Here is a 14317-nt window from a genome sequence, read left to right as displayed (position 1 = left end):
TTCCCAGAGCTGAACTTCATGGTTTACCCCACTACACCTGCTATTCACACTATCCTGCCAGAATTACAAGAAGTTTTTGACCACCTTGAAGATCCTCATGAGTGTGGATGAGAGGTTTCTCTGCTTCCAACTCTCTCAGAGCAAAACCTCACAGCTAACACTCAGATTGGATGTTGGTAGCAGTCCCCTATTTCCAGCCATCTTAACCAGGAAGATCCAACTTACTGGTACCTGTAACACCCTTCTACGAGGGAGCCTGTAACCAATGACTAACATTGGTGACTGACAAAGGCTCCTTCTAAGCAGATGCCTTGATTGTGAGTCCAAAAACACACAGCAAGAGAAAAGACCTCCCAAATGGGTTTGCCACCCTAGATCTTGCTTAAAGGCCATCACCTCTCAAATGTCAGGCAAGCCCACATGCCACAGACAAATGCTGCAAATTCTGCCTCATCCCTTCAGTCCTACTGCCTTCTCTTCTAATGGAAGAGCTGAAGATTCTCCCAGTATGAGGAAATCCCTGACTTAATTTAGAACTGATACAGCCAGCTCTAAAACACCTTTTCTTCCTCCTTCCATGTGCACTTTCTCAGGGTATTTCTATAATGCCAATAGTGGGGCTACAACACCCCTATCCACATCACGGGATACTGCCTCAATGAATCTCAGGGCTGCGGTCATCTGTCTCAGACTTACATTTAAGTCTAAAACTAGAAGAATAAATGTTTAATCCCATAGTGCAAGCCCTTTGAACCCAAATAAACTGACATGGACTCAGAGATACACTTTTTTTCTTTTTTTCTTTTTGCATTTCCTTTGTGTCTCACATAAATAGCTGCTACTCACTCACCCTGTTCCTCTCCAGGCAAATGTTTTTAATGGTTTAATATCCTTTTGAGCTAAGGGATGGAATGGTAAGCATTTCTCAATCAAGTTCCTACCATCGCAAAGACCTCAGGCATTTGTGCACCTCGTTCTCTCCAATTCTCTTTCCATGGCACATAATAGTTTAGTCTCAGGGTTGTAGTACTTTGGTCTAAATGTCAGTTGCTGTGTTTAGTGTAGGGGTGCTAGTTGGTATTGGTCACCTGTGATTTATAGGAGGTCAAACTAGAGATGTTAGTAAGGTACACACCAGCATAAATAAGATGATCAGAATCTGACCCTAAATTGCAGCTATTACAAAAAACATCCCAGACTGATTTGTGTGTTAAATAACTTGTGTATCTCAGCTGGATCCGTGATGCCATCACAGCTGACAAAAAAGGAATTATTTGCAAAAGGTCTGGTCCTATTGCCACTTCAGATACAACTCCCATTCTATTATCTTCAAAGGAAATTCTATATAGGGAGTGGCTGCAGCACTGGGCCTCAAAATAGTCTTAAAATTCTGTTCTTGAAAAAGCTCACAGATAGAGTCAGTCTATTATAGTTAATTTCCTAATCTCCTTCACTCTACAGCATAAGATTCATCCTTTTCACCCTCAGGGCAAACTTCCTTCCATGCCTGACAGGCAAGTTGCAGACCTCATTTAATCCTAAAGAGCAAGAATGTTAATTAGGTTGAGAACGGTAATGATGCATCTAATTCCCTCATATATGAAGCGCTCTTTCACCTCTCAGAACACCTCACTATTTCTGCATCACAGGATGAAGGATTCAACAAAATGAATATTTTTCAGTATTCTAATATCAATTATTTCTTGAATTTAGGATCCATTACCAATCCTAAATATACACAAGTGAACCAGCCTTAGTCCCCTCAGTATTTCCTCTCATCCTATTTCTGTATAGGAGCAGATGAGCTGCAGAATTTTTTGCATTATAAAGGATTACCTTTGGTATTCAGTTCCTGCACTTTGAGGGAAGTCAGCTCCATAAAAATCAACAGGATAAAATATCTTCATTCATCATGGGACCTCAATTGCCCTCAAACTTCAGGACTTCATTTAGTTCCTCAGCAGTTTCAGAAGCCTGTCAAGGACAGTACTAATCCTACAGTCTATAAAGCATAATACTTGCCATTACTAATAAATAGCACTTTACAGCATTAGCTAATCTGTCCTCACAACATCCTTTTGAGGCAGGCAAATAAATATTATTATTTTCATTTTACAGACAAAGGCCATATGTCAAGTCCCTGACTGTCACAGATAAGATTAGAGCTGAATTACTTTTGCCTTCCAGTCTTATGGGTTTCTACTTTGGGGGGTTAAGCCTGTTCTTTTTGGCCCAATGGAGGTGAAATGCAAGATGGAAACAGAGTCTTTAAATTTATGAGCATGAAGCTGCAAGGCTTTGCCCTTCAGTTTCCAAGATACAGCATTTAAATATTAGTTTTAACATCATGAAGAGCATATTTTGGCTACAAATCCTCCTGTCTCCTAACCTATTGGGGGAGGTTGGGAGGGTGCATGGAAGGAGAAGAAAAGGTGTTTTAGAGGTGGCTATATAAGTTCTAAACCAATCACGGATTTCCTTATACTGCGAGACTCCACAGCTATCCATTAGAGCAACTTCCCAGGCTCTAGAGCTGAAAAAAAGGACTGGGATCTGCCCCCTTGTTTATACAGGCAGTCCCCGAGTTACGCGGATCCGACTTACATCGGATCCGCAGTTACGAACAGAGATTTCTCGCCCCGGAGAACTAGAGCAGCGGGACGCCTGGTCCCGCCGCCCACCTTCTCCGGGGCGAGAAAAGCTGCTCCCCGTCTCCCTGGTCTGCTGGCGGAGCCAACAGACCAAGGAGACGGGAGCAAAGCGACAGAGCACCAGGGGCCGGACCCGCGGCCGCTTCCAGATCAGCAGGAAGTGGCGTGGGTCCTGCTGGGTGCTCCGCCGCTCTGTTCAGCGTCTCCCTGGTCTGCAGACCAGGGAGATGCTGAGCAGAGCAGCGGAGGACCCGGGCCGGATCCGCAGCGCTTTCAGCTGATCTGGAAGCCGCGGGTCCGCCCGGGTCCTCCGTGGCTTTGCTCAGCGTCTCCCTGGTCTGCAGACCAGGGAGACGCTGAGCAAAGCCGCGGAGGACCCGGGCCGGACCGTGGCGCTGATCTGGAAGCGCCACGGTTCGGCCCGGGTCCTCCGCAGCTTTGCTCCACGTTTCCCTGGTCTGCTGGGGGGGGGGCGGGACGCAGCTAGTGCCCCCCCAGCAGACCAGGGAGACGTGGAGCAAAGCTGGGGGCCTGTGGTAGAGCAGGCGGGGCACTGCCGGTTGGTCCCGCAGCACCGCTCCTTGGCGCTACTGGACCAACCCGGCAGCACCCCAGCTGCTCTGCCCCCGGCGTCCTGATTCAGCTGCTGATCCGTTTCAGCAGTGGCTGTATCAGGATGCCTGGGGCAGAGCAGCTGGGGTGCTGCTGGGTTGGTCCAGTAGCTCCGAGGAGCGGCCGCGCTACTGGACCAAGCCAGCAGCACCCGAGCTGCTCTGCCCCAGGTGTCCCAAAGTCAGCCGCTGCTGAAACTGACCAGCGGCTGACTACAGGAAGCCGGAGGCAGAGTTGCTCTGCCCTGGGCTTCCTGGAATCAGCTGCTGATCAGTTTCAGCAGCAGCTGACTTGGGGACGCCTGGTGTTCTTACCTTGAATCTGTATGTAAGTGGAACTGGTGTCCAGATTCAGCGGCTGTTGAAACTGATCAGTTTCAGCAGCGGCTGATGCCAGTTCCGACTTACATACAGATTCAACTTAAGAACAAACCTACAGTCCCTATCTTGTACGTAACCCCGGGACTGCCTGTATATTAAACATGACTAATATAGAAGTGGTAGCCTGGAGATTAGTTCTATAGTATCTTACTGTGGGCTACATAAAACTGGAAACCACAAATGATTCCCCAGTGTTAGCAGAAATACATCTACCACCTGCAGTGGTCTCAATGATGTAAAATTTAATCACAGAATATTTTTTCTGACATTTACCCCATAGTTTTGGTCTCTTACTTGGCAAACTTTCAAATTTCTGTACTGCATAGAATGGGTGCACTTTTTACTTCATAATGTACCTGTAACTCCCACTTGGCAGCACGGGGAATTGAACTTTAATCTCTTAACTGCAGAGGATCCGTATATTAGTTCCCTAGATTTATTAAATCACTAAGTCAGCAGCTCTATTTCTTCAACTCTTAATTTTCCATGTTGGACAAATGGTGGATTCAGTATGCATTATATGATACAGCCTGATGATTGTTTCTATCCATCACCTAACTGACTAATGTGCAACACAGATCTTATTCTGCAGACATAACCATTGACAAATGAGGGCATAAACAAAACAAATAGAATAACAAACACAAATCAATTAAAACACATTGAAACTGCAATGTTATTGTTCTGTTTTGCAGACAGGTAGGTGTTCTTATTCAGAAAATACAGTGGCTCTTTTTGCTCCCCTTATTGCTATTGTTCCCCTTAAAAATCGATGAACCTCAATATGCAACTTCATTCCTTTTAATAGCCAATCAAGACTTTTTTTTAGATATAAAGAGTGGTGATATTCTGGTTTAGTTTTCTCTTGCTATAAAAGCTCTGATTTAACTGCAGAATGTGACTGAAAGGGAAAAAATCAAAATAATCAAATCTTCAGAGCTATAGTAGCATAGTTTGTCATCAGAACCTCAAATCTGTCACTTAGATCTACTTTGTCATTGTAGAAAATATTAATTTCACCTGGTCATTGAAGTCAATACCTGAAAAATGATGCATTGAAATGTTATTCAGTGTTATATTAAATGAGTATTTCAGTACCAAACTCCTAGACGATTAATTAGATTCTTAATAAGCACATGTGACACCATTAAATATAGAAGCGGGATTTTAATTGGCTGTCAAGTTTTCATCTGAAGATGATATATAGATTTTTTTTTGGTCACTAGAGTGGAAGTGTATGATAAATTTGTGTAAACACACACTAGCACAATGGATTGTATATGTTCCTTTGTGTATCTATTTTTACAAGTTCATTCTTTGGGTCCATTTTATATTGTTTAACTTAGTGCTTGAAAGACATCTGTAGATATCAATATCAAAATTATTCAATAAGCTCCTATCTATCATCCCTTTTGGATTAACTCAATATTTCATTACTGGCAAAGAATAAAAACATTGTTACAAAATAGTGATCATTTCTTGGATATATTTTGTTAGCATACCCTGTGCTGATGCTTCCAAACTGCTAAGTATTTCCTCCTGTCTCTTCTGAAATGTATAGATTTATTGCTATAAAAATCCCTTTTAAAGTGGTAGGTGGATGTGGCTCACTCCCAATGTCAGTCTCAAGGGAGGCCACACCTCTTTGCTATGGTCACTTCTGAAATCAGGTAAGTAGTGAGAGAGGGAAATTGACAGTCTAGGAGTGCTTAGGCATGGGAATTGAGTAGTCACAGGCCGTCTCAGGTACTCGGGCACAGGGGGTTCAGTAGTTGTCAAGTAGGCCTACTAGCCCACCGGGGGGAGGGGGGGGTACAGCCATCCCAGGCTTGAGGTGGCCTTCCCGGCTTCACTGCATCCCAGTCCAGAGTGCTAGCAGTAGCTGCATGGTACGTCACTGGGTCAACAGGAATCTCACTGCAATACTCTGACCATGTCTCCAGCGACATGCCTGCCAGCCAGTAGTTGGTTCCCCATGACTACTTCCTAAACTTCCCTTTATCCATGCCTACATCCACAGGGCATCTTCTCCCGATACATGGTGAGTGGGAGTCCCAGCAATTCCTCTGCATCACATAAGTCTTTCAGTCCAGGTACCAGGGCATTCCCTTCAGGGTGGTTGAAATTCTCTGTGGCTTCCCAATCCCTTGACAGGCTGAAGGTTTGTAGCTGGTCTTCTGCCCCACAGAGGTAGCAGCAGTCTCCCAACTCAGGTGCAAACAGGAGGTGTCTGGCTATTCCACCAGCTGTTGCCAAACAGGGCTGCAGGGTTCACCTCTTATGCTTCCTGATCCTGCTTTGGCCCTGCCCTTCCGCTTGTGACAAGGTGGCTGAGTCCTTTCAAGTTCCTGCCACCTTGGGGCTTTTGGCTCTCCCCCTCTGTCAGTATCTGAAGGAGGCCATACCCCTTTGCTATAGTCCTATAAAACAAGAGGACCCTAATAACATTTGAATGCAATATACAGTTCATCTGAGCTACTCGGAAAGACAAAACTTGTGTAACTGGCAAAAAATGTGATTAAATGGTCTGAAACTTGTTAAATATTATACTACAGGTTGGACCTCATTGGTCTGGCACCCTTGGAACTTGACTGGTCCTGATCAAGGGGAAGGTCCCTCCCCTCATGGCCCAGGATGCCACTGGGCTAGGGCTCCAGCCTGCTCCCACTGTTGCCCCAGTTCACCGGGGCTCTGCCCAGTACTGCTACTGCCAAATCTCCAGTTTCCTGGCTCCACAGCTGGGGCTAGAGCTTTGCAACCAAGGCAAAAATGCAGGGCTGGAGCTCCATGGTCTACATCAGAGCTCCCTGGCTGTCGCTGGGGCTGGGGTTCCCCAGCTGCTAGAGCCAGAATGCAGCCAGAACTCCCTGGCCAGGGATGGAAGTCTATGGCCGTGGCCAGGCTAGAGCTTCCTAGCTGCTGGGTCCTGGGAGCTCCACTGGGGCCAGCACTCCCCGCCATGCCATCTGTCCTCCCACCTCCACTCCCCCGCCACACACTCTGGGCTGCCGGCTGAGTTGCCGGTGCCCCTTATGGTGCTCCTGCCCAGCCGCCACATCTCCCTTTTCCTGGGCTTCATGGTCCAGGAACTTCCATGGTCCATACCGGACCATGGATGTCACCAAACCAGGGAGTCCCAGTTAATGGAGGTACAACCTGTTCATCACAATTTAAATTGTTTAAGGATTTCAAAGCTTTAATGACATTTTAATGACAACAAGCAATTTCCATTACACACTCTGCATCTTTGAAAGAAAAACTTAACTCTGAAGCCCTCTGACTATGCTTCCATCTCAGCTGTGGTTGGGAATGCTCAGGGACTCTGATGCATCCAAATTTTGGAATTCCAAAAAGAAATGCAGTATCCAGACCTTTTGAAAGGAGGATGGGGAAGTACAGTGGATCATAAATACATCTTATATCATGATGAATAAAATAAAGAGGAGGTAAGTGGAGAGACATAAGAAGAACTGGATGGCAAAGAAAAAAGACACTTGCTATTTGTTAACAGAAAGTTACCCTACATGTGTGTCTTTATTTTAATCTCCACTCAAAAGTATTAAAATATTGCCACAATCTCATGGATTACTCATTGGATACTTTTGTGAAGTGTTCTCCCTGTAATCATGATAATATAAATGATTACAACAATAAAAGATGAAAAAAAGTGAGTTTACTTGCCCACATCTTCAAAGAAAAGCCATCAGAATGCCCTGGCACCTTTATAAATTTAACTGTCCCATCTTGCAGCAAGGGCATTGTTATAGACTTCCTTGTTCTCATCATGTCTCACTAGAAGCTAGGCCTACTAATATGACTGTCTTAGTGATCTTATTTCCCAACCTGCCCTACCTTCCTAGTTCTGAGAAAGAGACTGGTAGGAAGATATCTCATTTGATCTCTTGCCACTGAGTGGCAAAGAGCGTTGGCCAACCCTGCTCAGGGAAGTCTCAGTTAGGCCATAAAGCCAGTTAACAGTTTGGGCTTCTTTAAAAACTCCAGATTTCAACCACCAAAGTGGCAATGTCTCTACTCTTACAGAGATTCTTGCAGGAATGCTGGTAATATCCCACAGATGGTACTTGACAATATGGAACATAGTTCCTGGCGTTTGTAGGACCATAAAACTTGGGTACTGCAAATGGCTTTCCCGGCTGTGCTTCACCTCAGCTCTTGACACCTGATAATGGGCTTTACTGGCCCAGAAGAATTCTTCTTGTAGGTTTATAAGGATGTGTCTACACAGTACCGTAACTAAAAATAAGATACGCAATTTGAGCTACGCAAATTGTGTATCTTATTTTGATGCTATTTCAAAATAGCTTATGTTGTCATTTGGCGCTGTCTACACAGAAATAACGGGCTTGATGTGAAAACACAGGATAGCTATTTCAGGATACTCTAGTATCCCAAAATACCATCACTTTATTTATATCATGTACTCAAAATAGCAGTGTAGACATATCCTAAAGGTCTGTGTGCCTTATTAGAGACTCAGACCGATTTCATCCTCCCGTGCAACTGAGTCTTAAGGAAGTCAGAAAGGAGTGTGCTGGGTGCATCATGTTCTCATTCCCTCCAAATCATTCAGGAAAGCTGTCTGAGAATTAATGCAGTGTGTGAATTCCATACAATTTAACTTTTTCCATAGAACTCAGATGTTGTCTCCCCTACATCCCCCCTCTCCCTTATCATGTGGTCTTGAGGGAAAAAATACAGAGAGGAACTAAACAGACAGAACAGCTGTCTGTTTTTACAGTCCCTAGTGCAATGGGGCCCTATTCTTCGCTAATTTTTAGGTACTACCATTAAAGACACAATTAATAATAAAATCCCTTTCATGCATATGGGCCCTTTCTGCAGTTATTTTTCTGTTTTATTTATTGGTTCCTGATACACCCTCTACTTCTTTGCTATTACCAGTAAATTTTCTTGACAATTAAGTCTTGGAACCTGATCCAGCAAAGCATTTTAACACGTGCTTATAGATTTTGATTATGTGAGTAGTCTCATTGATTTCTATGGGGATACTCACATGGAAAAATTAAGCATATGCTTTGCCTGGTCAGCACTTCAGGAATTTCAACACTCCCTCTCCCCTCCTCTCTCCTCTCCTCCGGTAATTTATTTTCAGGACCTCTCTCTAGTTTCTTAACATTGAACTGAAATCCACTAGTGCTTGTTGTATTTTGGGGGTTGGGTTTGTTCCCCAATTCTTCATTATTAACACATCAGTACATTCATTCACTTTCAGATTCCTCTCTTGAGGTCAATGATTATCTCAGATCACCATGTACAGTCAAATAGAACATTCAGCATGCTTTCAAAAAAGTTAATTTCTATTCACAGAGAACAAACTCAGCATCCATTCAGCAAAGTATATTCACACTGAAAAGTACAAATACAACTAGTTATGCTCAGCCAGAAGTTATGGGCTTGACGCAGGATTTACTGGGTGAAATTCTATAGCCTGAGTTATGCAGGAGGTCAGGCTAGCTAGCCATAATGGTCCTTAGTGACCTTACAAATCCTAGGAATCTTTGTTGAAATCAGACCAATGATCAGGTGCCACGTTGATTACAAAAGTGCAGCCCTATGGAAACATTGATGCTAAACTAAATGATCACTTTATTTATATCATGTATTCAACATACCACACAATTTTAGATTTCTATGCCTATCTCTAATTCCAATTTTAAATGTGGAAAAATAAAGTCATGAAATAGGCATTTGTACGAAAAAGGTACCTTATAGTTCCCACCCAATGCTCTCATTATTTCATGGTGCTTTTCAAGTAAATCATTTCATGTAACTCACTATTTCTAAGGGGATTTGGTGGTTATTACTTTCCATACACTTCTGAGTCTATTGGATACTGAAAATAAAAAGTAATGACTCAGAGCTTATCTTTCATGACCCTGGAGCTGAAATGGTAAATATTTAATAAGGGAAGCTCTCCTCTTCTAACTTTTGTTCATTTTTGTCTTTCAAGTGTAATGAATTTTTAAGCACAGAGTAGTATTGATATCAGTTGGGGGTAGTAATTCTTCCACATGGAATGTATGCACCCAGTCCTCCAAACATATGTGTGACTGGCTTTACTTTCAGCAGTAGTCTCCTTGAAATCAATGAGCTTTTGCCAAGGAGTGAAATTTAAAAAAATGTGTTTGAAAAATCAGGTTCTGCTTACTTAGTGCATAGCTGATTGCATTTTTAGCCTTTGAATAAAGGGACTATAAAATCTGAGCATCTATTTCTGAGTAAAGTTACAAGAAGAAATGTTGAGGTATCTAGGCATTATCCAAGAAATGTTGAGGTATCTAGGCATTATCCAATTGTAATAATAGGAATGTACTCAAAACAGAACATTGCTTTGTGTGTTTTGCTAAGCACTTAGGGCATTTTGATGACACCGGACATTTGAAAGTGCGATACATGCATTATGTATGTACTAACCTGCTTCGTTAGCTCTTCCAGTTTTGAAGAGAGCCTAATTTTTCATATTGGTCTCTTGCTTTTTTGATGTCACCAGCACATCTTGAATTTGTTAGGAAGGTTTATTTGTGAGTGCTGCATCCCAGCAGATGAGAGATATTTCATTTAAACAAACAAACAACAAAAAAACCCAAACCAGTATTGTACATCAATAGGCATTCGTTATCCTCAGTTCTTGTTGTCGGTGACTGGTGTAGTACTATGTTAATTGTTTCTGCACTGTAGAAAATTTCTCTTGTCGCCTCAACAATCCAAGGAAGTGCAGGAGTTATCATCATGGCTCTTGGGCCCTTTACATCACAGGAACCATGCCTGGGAATTCACAGCAGGGTAACTGGACCATGGATGAACTCGCTGCCTGACACTAAAAATAATCCCAATGGAAATAACATTCAGCGCTTCAGCTTTCCAAAATCTTGCCCCTTTATATAGTATAGGTTAGTTCTGCTGTATCTAGGTCCCTCTTCATTTCCATGGAAGATAGTTTGCCTTGCTATATGTATGAACAGACTTCCTCAGATTTCTGGGATGTTTGGATCCAATGATTGCTTGTTTTTCCCCTGAGCCTGTCTCTTATCCAGATCTTTTAGTCTCTTTCTTAAAGACTCTGCATTTTAGGGAGGTGAATTTCTCCATATGCTTAGCTATTTGGAGATGAGGAGAGGGTTTCCCATGTTTAGCCTCCAGACCTTTGTTTTGTTTGTTTTTCCTGCATATAGTAATCTCAACCAAAAGATTCTGCAACAATTTATCAACATTTTGGTAAAGCTCTTAATTACATGTGTATGACCCTTCCCACAAAAGTTTGGGTGGCCTAAGTAGAAAGAAGCTGTTATTCTGTATTGCTGACTACCTCAGCATAGGAATTAAAGGAAAAAGCAGTTTAAATTTATCTCCTTTTTTCTGCAGTGTGTTTTTCTTTTTGTATTGATTGTTTTGGAGTGTGGGGGCAGTTATGGTTTCATTTCACACTAGCTTTTACAAAGAGTGCCAACCTTTGTTACAGCCTAACATAGCGAGGTCTTCCCTGGCCAGATATTTTAAGTTTTTTCATTTCACTAATCTCTCCCAACATGCAGTGATAATGTTAACAAAATCTGGTGATGCACTTAGAACAGGATTATTAGTGTTATTACCTTTAGTATTTCTCTGCAAAAATGGGTAGTTTGGGAACTTAGATATGAAAAGCAAAATGACAATGATAATATTGGAAGCATTAACAACTGCACCTAGTTATGGGCTCAGGAATTGAGGAATTGAACAGAATACAACTTCCTGTATTTCCTGATGGCAGACTTTCTATATAATTAATCAGCTGTCTTCCCTGACCCCAATTAACAGTAAGTCACATAACTAATTTACACGCTACTACACTTACACTTCCTTTTTTATGGGACTGAGGATACGTCTAGACTGAAGGCTTCTTTTGGAAGAAGCTTTTTTCAGAAGAGATCCTCTGAAAAAACTTCTTCCAAAAAAGATGACAGGGGACTCCAGGCCAGAGTCCACCCCCCCAGGATTTGGTGCAGCTTCTGGTAATAGGAGCAGGACCCCACACCTGCTCCTGAGTGCGAGCTGCACTCTGTGGCCCGGACATATCCCTGGCGGAGCTCCTTTACTTTACTCCAGACCTGTTCCAAGGTCTGGGGTGGGTATCTGCGCTCCGACAGGGAGTTGGCCATCTGGCCATAAATGTCCCCATTTCAGCACTTGGACCGGAGATCCTGCAAGGTCTCTTCCTCACCCTGCAGTTTGAAGAGGGACAGGATCTCCAGTCCAGACCAGGAGGGTTCCCCTGGGGGGTCCCGGGCTGGGACTCCTGGGGCTGCTCCCTGCAAGGACCAGGGTAGTTGCGCGGGGCTTGTGGATCAGCCATGGCTGGCAAGGCCTGTGGCAGGGAGAGCCGCGCGATGAGGTCTTACTCTAAAGTTGGTTTCCTGCCATAAGGCTTGTCCAGGGTATCTGCAGCTTTAAGAGAGGCCAGGAGACAGGAACTATAGAGTCTTGATTAATTTGTATGGAGTGGCCACCAGGGCACCTGTGCTATTTCCTGGAGGCCTCTTCTTTCGAAAAAAACCCTCCTCCCCATCACACAAGCCTTTTTCTGAAATACCTCTTTCGGAAAAAGACTTCTTGCTCATAGTATGAGGATTACCAACATCAGAAAAAGCCCTCTGTTCTTTCAATTTACTTTACAGGGTACTTGCATACCCTGCGGCTACGTCTAGACTGGCCACAAATTCCGGAAAAGAGATGCAAATCAGGTAAGTCAGCATAGGGAAATCCGCGGGGGATTTAAATATCCCCCACGGATTTAAATAAACATGTCCGCCGCTTTTTTTCCGGCTTGGGGAAAAGCCAGAAAAAAAGCATCTAGACTGGCGCGATCCTCCGGAATAAAGCCCTTTTCCGGAGGATCTCTTATTCCTACTTTCAAGTAGGCTTCCTAATCCGAACTAGCTAGTCCGTGCCACGTGTAGCCGCGCGGCACGGAGTCCAAACTAGCCGGCATTTAAAAATGGGGCCGGCCGGCTTCATGCAAATGAAGCCTGGGAAGTTCAAATCCCGGGCAAGTGCAGATGACTACATTGAACTAGCGGGGTAGCGTAGACATACCCCAAGTGCTTTACAATAGAAGCTAAATAATCTTATGCCTACATTTTCCCATGTGTATAATGAGACTAGAGAGGTCAAGTATGTTATGTAAGGCCACACAGCAGAGTTGGAAACAGAAGCCAATTTCCTGTTTCACTGCCCAGTTGCCTTATCTATGGGACCAGTTTACCAACAAGTGTGAACATTGTGTGCACACCAAAATACCACTGTTTGTATTGTTGTCAGGAATTCAATTTTACATCACTTGCTACCAACACAACTGTGTCATGGTAATTTGATATGCATTTTTGTTGATGTGCTCTATATCACATTAAACTCATATTTCCATAGCCAATGCCATATGCTTCTCATCTGCAGCAAAGCTGTTAAACATAATGAAAAAGCTACAATCACAAATGACAAAGCGAATGTCAATAGGGAATACTATGGTTATTGAAGTTCTATGACATTATCCAATGCTAAATTACACTCTTAAAACCTCTAGGATCACTCTCATAACAACACCTTGTATGAAAAATTATGCACAGGTGAGTGTTAGTTAAACATGAAGCTTGTAATAGAAAAGGTCCACCTCTTCAAAAACATTAATGCACATAGAAGATTATAATTTCTTACAAGACTCAAAAACATGTAGGCTATGTCTACACTCGTGGCTTCTTGTGCGAGTAATATGCAAATGAGGCTAAGTGTGGAATATCGCTGAGCCTCATTTGCATACCTAATGAACCCATCATTTTTTTCAGAAGAGACTCTTGCGCAAGAAGGAGCATCTACACTGCCCTTTCTTGTGCAAGAAAAACCCTCTTGCGCAATGCCATTCTTCCTCTCAAGTAATAGGTGTAACGGCATTGCGCAAGAGGGTTTTTCTTGCGCAAGAGCCTCTTCTGAAAAAAATGGGGGCTCATTAGGTATGCAAATGAGGCTCAGCGATATTCCACGCTTAGCCTCATTTGCATATTATTCGCGCAAGAAGCCGTGAGTGTAGACATAGCCATAGGTTGCAGACTGGCTAGTTCAGGGGATCAGCACACGGCGTTCCCTTTCAGCTGCAGGGCAGCACAGCTTCACAGGTGATTAATCAGCACTGCCCAGTCAGAAGCTCAGAGCTCAGTGCAGAGCTGAGTGACTGGGCGGGGCTGATTAATCACCTGTGAAGCTGTGCTGCCACTCAGCTTAGAGGGAACACTGGAGGAAGATAAGAAGTTTTTCACATCTAGGTCACTGCTTCAATTTGGGTTAGATGCCAAGTTCTGCTCTCAGGTACATGAGTACTGTTTCTGCACAAAGCAATGGGAGTTGGAAACTTGAAGACAGGTTGAGACTGGGAATGGATCCATTAGAAAGAAAAAAAATCTAGAGCACGTATGAGAATCACTCTCAAACCTTCTCCTGGATTTCTCCCTCTGGTCTTTCATCCTAGGACAATAATGTTGGACGTTAGTGACACATCATTTGGTCCATAATTAATTAGGTAACTAACAGAAGCCTTTATTCTACAAGGCATTCTGTGTGTGAAGAGCCCAAACAGAGACTTATTGAAATCACAGGGGCCCTGCAAAGTTA

At 43.4% G+C, this 14317-nt stretch overlaps 1 long non-coding RNA gene across 1 annotated transcript in view; it reads left to right on the top strand.

The window, feature by feature from the left end:
- Positions 1 to 14317, top strand: part of LOC142820533 (uncharacterized) — a 95323-nt gene that overhangs the window by 20698 nt on the left and 60308 nt on the right. The window lies entirely within an intron of this gene.

Source organism: Pelodiscus sinensis, chromosome 1 (genome assembly GCF_052426305.1).
Source record: "Pelodiscus sinensis isolate ZL-2025 chromosome 1, ASM5242630v1, whole genome shotgun sequence".
Taxonomy (NCBI): Eukaryota; Metazoa; Chordata; order Testudines; family Trionychidae; genus Pelodiscus; species Pelodiscus sinensis.
This window is presented reverse-complemented; position numbering and strand designations above follow the sequence as displayed.